Source organism: Adiantum capillus-veneris, chromosome 25 (genome assembly GCF_014529385.1).
Source record: "Adiantum capillus-veneris isolate H3 chromosome 25, ASM1452938v2, whole genome shotgun sequence".
NCBI classification, from domain to species: Eukaryota; Viridiplantae; Streptophyta; class Polypodiopsida; order Polypodiales; family Pteridaceae; genus Adiantum; species Adiantum capillus-veneris.
The window spans coordinates 100,823,222-100,829,300 of record NC_140955.1 but is presented as its reverse complement, the minus strand read 5'-3'; positions in this window follow the sequence as shown (position 1 = coordinate 100,829,300).

Below are 6,079 nucleotides of genomic sequence, written 5' to 3'. Positions count from 1 at the left end.
ACCTATTTGGTGCGGCGGTACTAGGAGAAATCCTCAATTCCCCAAACCCTATCATTCTTCCCATATTAGATTACCATCATTCCTTTAATGTTTCTATCTTTATCCTATTTTAACCTATCCACCCAACCCTATAAAAAAGCCTCTATGAGAGGCTACTGTTGTTAATGTATTAATCTTTTAAAAAAAAGGGGTTTGTAATTTCCGGAGTCACTACCATGGCAAGTGTTTCTTTCCCCACGTTCAGTGGAAAGAAGGGAGAAGATCTCACTACCGACTTTTTGGATGATTTCGACATTGCTTGTGTCGTCCCCAACAAAGATGACGACGCTTCACGACTTAGAATTTTTCCTCTACTGATGAAAGTAGAGTCCAAGTCCTGGTATAATGCATTGCCCCAGGCTACCAAGAATGCATGGGATGTGTTAAGGATTGCTTTTGTAAAGAGGCTTGGTGGAGGCACAACCTCGGAGAAGCTATGGCAGCTACTGACAGAATTAAAGCAAGGAGGTCTGCTAGAGTATGCCACCTACGAGTCCAAATTTGTGGACTTATGGGAGAGATGGGTTTCCTCACTAGAGGAAGGCGAAGGAGCGCCTAATTTCCTAAAGAAGGACCGTTTCATTGTTGGTCTATGGTCGCCACTTAGAGAGAAGGTGAAGGAAAGGTTTCCTGCAACATATGAGTTGGCAGTCGAAGTAGCCCGCCTTAAAGACAAGAAGCTACGCATGCAAGCAAGAGTAAACGAGTCAGAGAAAACAAACGCGGCTCAACCAACCCCAGTGATTGCAATAGCCAGTCATAGAGCCCAACAGCAAGAGACATCAGAGGAGCAACAAGACCTGCTGAGTCGCATCACCACCCAACTAGAGAGTTCAATGGACCAGTCTGCAGCATGCATAGTCATTTTCAATGAACAAAAAGAAATAATGTTCTCCATTGGGCAGTTACTACTCTCCCACTCCAACAATGAAGCAAAATATGTATCCCTAATTCTTGGGTTGGAACAATGTATTTCACAAGGAATTCAGCGCCTAAATGTGTTTGGCGATGCTTTGCTTTTGATAAGGCAGATAAATGGCACTTGGGTTTGTAAGAATCAGGTTTTACTTGGTCAACTCCGCCAAGTTAAGGATCTTCTAAAGAAGTTTGAAGCAATGAAACTATTTCATGTCACCAGAGCAGAAAATCAGGAGGCAGATGCTTTAGCCAAAGAAAGAATACAAGACGTTCCTGTAGGAGCAATCAAACTGAAGCTACCCTTGTTCCAAGGTAGTGATGCTATGCCTGATGTTGTCAGGTTTTTAGATACAGGAGAATGTCCGGAAGGATACACCAAAGGCCAGAAATAGTGGCTGGTAAGGAAGGCTACTAGGTACCGCTTGTAAACGGCCACTTGTATTGTAAGGGCAAGGATCAAATTCTCAGGGGGGTGCCAACCTCCAGTGAGATCACAAAGGTAATTTCAAGTTGCCATGATGGCATCTGCGGCGGTCATTTTGCTCTAGATATCACCAGTAGTAAGATTCTACAAGCAAGATACTCTTGGCCTAGTTTGAACAGGGATGTACACCATTGGTGTAAAACATGTAAGGCTTGTTAAAAGTGGCCAGTGATTGCACATTAACCTATGAGCCACAAACTCCTATCATCTCATATGGTCCATTTGAGAAATGGGGAATAGATGCAGTCGGTCCTTTGCCAAGGGCCCAATCAGGTAAATTGTACATCATAGTGGGTGTAGACTACATGACTCGATGGGCAGAAGCAACATCCACCACCCGTATTACAGCCCAAGAGGTAGAAAAGTTCATTTTTTAGCATATTTGTTGCCGTTTTGGCACTCCTCTTGAGATAATATCAGATAGAGGACCAGGATTCAGAGGTGATTTTGTGGGAGAACTAAGAATTTAGGCATCACACGCCGACATTCCACACCATTATCCACAATGCAATGGTCTGGTAGAGAAGGTAAACGGAATGATCTGCAAATCATCACAAAGTAGGTGAACAATCACAGAGGGGACTGGGATAAACATCTCAAGGGAGCTCTTTGGGCCTACAGAACAACGTTCCAAACATCACTAGGTTTCACCCCTTTCCATCTAGTTTATGGGAAGGAGGCAATTCTACACATTGAGGTACAGATAGCCAGGTTACGAGTTTTGGCTAGCCAGATACATTGTCCAGTTGTAAATCTTCGAAACCACATCTTGGATCTGGAGAGACTCCAACTAGATAGGGAAGAAGCAATCAATCACTATGCAACACAGGCAGAACGACGCTGGCTCACTTTCAATCAAGGGCTTAAAGAGAAGGGACTGGAAAAAGGTATGTTAGTGCTAAGATACGACAACAGATTCGACACCAGGAAGGACAAGAATTTTCAACCCAAATGGGAAGGGCCACTCATCATCAAGAAACGCTATGACAACGGCAGCTATAAGCTGATGGAAGCAGATGGAAGAATTCACAACACTAGGGTCAATGGATGGAGACTGAAAAGGTATTTTCTTAGGTTTGATCCAGACTTCATGCTAGACATTCCAGAACACGGAGAACCCTATAACTCCACAGCTAAAGATGCAGAGGAAGGGCTAGAAGTATGAATGCCTCAAGCCAAAAGGAGAGGGCTAATGATGGACGATTTTTAAAAATCAAAGAAAAAAAACTTATTTTTCCTCTGTAGGAGCCTTGGCGACACTGTTGGAAGGCTCGGCAATGCCTGGTCAACCTCATGGCACTTTTACGGGCATAAGGTTACCCCCCCCCCCCCCCCCCCCCCCTTTCGATTGGCCAGCCTTATCACCCTCATGCCCCCGCTCGTCTATGCCCCAGCGCAGCAGGCCACCCTCGGTTTCAGATACCCCTTCTCTCTCTCTCTCCCTGTAGTTTTATTCCCCCGGCGGGCATCGACTGAGGTATCTCTCTCTCTCTCTCATTTTCCCTACATACCTCTCTCTCTCTCTCTCTAATATCCTCTCTCTCTCTCACCCACACACCCCCTTACTGGCCACCCTCGGCCAGGAGCGGCCTCGAGCACTCACCCCGACCCCTCTCTCGCTGTCCCTCTCGTGCTCCCTCTGTGTCGAGCCGCATGTGAACTCCCGCTCTCCTGTATTCTTATCCACGCACCCGCCCCCTCTCACACTCCCTCCCTCCCTCTCTCTAGGCAAGCCAATAGCCCAATACCTTTCTCTCTCTCTCTCTTCCCCACCCGCTCGGCCTCACCCTCCCCTCGGCCTCATTTCCCTCCCTTGGCCCGCTAATATTCTCCCTCACTCCCCACCCCTGGAGTCTTCCTCCCCCCTCCTCTCGTCCTTGAGCCACCAAACAAGAAGGGGTGATAATCCCCCCCCCCCCTCTCTCTCACCACACACCCCCCCTTACCCCACTTCATGCGAAAGAGTCTCCCCCCCTTCCCTCGCTCGCTTGTCGGAGACCCACCAAAGAAACCCCCCCGCCATTAAACTCTCTATCTCTCTCTCCCTCTCTCTCAGGCGTGTGAAGGTGCAAGAAAAGGTCTCCCTCTCTTTCTCGCTCTGTGTCGAGCCCAAGGGCAGGCCCGAGTCTCTCTCACCCCATCCCTCTCTCTCTAACGTGCGTTCTCAGCACAGCCCAATCGGCCAATCTCTCTATCCATCTCGCTCTCGTCCCAGCCTGTGAAGGTGTGAAAAAATGGGATGCTCTCTCTTTTATCCACACACAGACACACCCGCCTAATCCTCTCCCTCATTACACTCTCTCTCTCCCCACTCCTCTCCCTCTCTCTCTTGCACTCTGCATAGATCCTCTTGCATTAAACCCTCTCTCTCTCTCTCTCTCTCTCTCTCTCTCTCTCTCTCTCTCTCTCTCTCTACACACACACACACAGACACACACACCACACACACACACACCGCACACACCCACACCCTCTCTCTGACCCCATCTCTCCCCCCCATTCGCCTCACGTAGCTAGCTGCAGTAGGCCGCTAGCCAACGAAAAATAAAATAAAAAATATATATATATTTATATATATATACAAACCCGTTCCCACACAGATTAGCCACACACACACCGCACACACCACACACACCCCCGCCTCGGCGTCGCCATACAAAGAAAGAAAAACGAAAAAATAATATATATATATATTACATATATACCTAATATTACCCCCGTCACCACGCACACCAATACGCACATACTTATACAAATACACACACACACTCACGCATACGGACCCACATCTATTACATATACACACATCCGCCCCCGTGCACCAATACGTACACACACATGCATATACGCACCACACACAAATATAAAAAACCCGAAGGAGGTCTACGACTACGACATTGACAAAAAGAAGGAAGAACCCAAATCACGTGCCGCCAACAACAAAAAGAGGAAATGCACCATAGGCATGCCCCGGCCGACCCCGAAAAGAAGTACGTGCTACACCGACGCACCGGAATCACACCATTCGCCGGCATCACACAACCACGATGCCATTTTCAGTAATTTGTAGCTTATGTTCATCATTTCTTCAATTTTCACCCAAGCCGTTGTAAAATTCCCACTTTGTAAATTCCCTCTCTCTAGGTGATGGTCACAAAGGCCCACCTACAAATTCTCATCTTTTAATAACCTCCCAAAACAAAGCAAGGTCAACCACACCGGGCCCACCACTTGCTTTGTCTTCCCGATTAGCTTACCCTAATCACACCGGGATCACCATAATCCAAGAAGCCAGCACCTATAAATTGGCACTGAGAGGTCACTATCGGGGGGGGGGCAGTTCATGAGACGTCAGCACTTGGTAGAGTGTAGTGGGAAGAGTTGACACTATCACCATCCCGGGGAGGGGGGCTTGTGTGTTGGGTTTGCCTTGGGAATTGCACCATGCAAAGGGAGCCACTTCCAGCTCTCGACTCCAATGGTCGATGCATACGTGTATACACACTCTTGGTAGCAAGCTTCACAATGATTGAGTCGTCTTAGAGAACACACCAAGTAGTTTGCACCATCTCTTCTCCCTACCTCTCTATCACCACGGCGTGCCATTTGTAAATAGTGCAGAAATAATTCTCCCTCACACCCCCGAGGGTTTTCATCATTTGCAAATCTCTCTCTCTCTCTCTCTCTCTCTCTCTCTCTCTCTCTCTCTCTCTCTCTCTCTCTCTCTCTCTCTCTCTCTCCCTCTCTGTGTGTAAGTTTGCGGTGTTCACATCATCATGGTTTACGTCCTAGCCGCTCAGCTAGGTGGTGCCCTCTATTCGCTTTACCGTGACAGGCTCGAGGCGCACCATTCGGCCCCCGGCGTTTTAGAGGCCTTCGGGGTTCGGGGTTCGTTTTGCTCCCATCATTTGGTGCCCCCACTAAGGAGGGCTTGCTCTCATCATTTGGTGCCCCCACTGAGGAGGGCTTCTAAGACCCTTTGGTTTACAATGCTGAAAGTGACGCCCACTATCAATCATGGACGAATGGATGAAGGAATTTTCTAACTGGAGAATGGAAGAAGAGTAGACGAAGGAGGCACTAGCCGCCTTCATTGAAGTACTACTGCCAGGCTGCAGTGTCCTCAGTATTCAAGAGGTAAATTCTAATTCGGATGTTGGAGACCGGACTTGACCAATGATAGAGAGCCAGCTGAAAAGCCCAAGGTCCAGCTCTCATCATCGACACAAACTGATATCAACCTTCCATCTAATGAAGAGAAGCCCGCAACTGAATTCTGAGATGGAACCCAGACTGATATTAACCTTTCAGCTGAGAAGGAAAAGCCCGCAACTGAATTCTGAAACGGAACTACCTAGTGTCCTTCCAGTGAACCAACTTCCTCTTTCCCCTTGGCCTGGATGGCTCCTGAGAAGTCCCAGTGTTAGCATTGTCCTTCTAAATGAGTCTGTAAATGGCCTCCTGCTCAAGCTGATCCCGCCTCTCTATGGTCATCTCCACTTCATAAGGTGTAAGAGAATGGTAGGTCTTGGTGTCAGGATCATAGAGCGTGCGTCTGCCTTTAGTAATCCTTGTTCTGGCCAGTTTATGACAATGCGAGGCAGTGTGCATCCATCCCTCTGGGAGAGGCTGATTGGT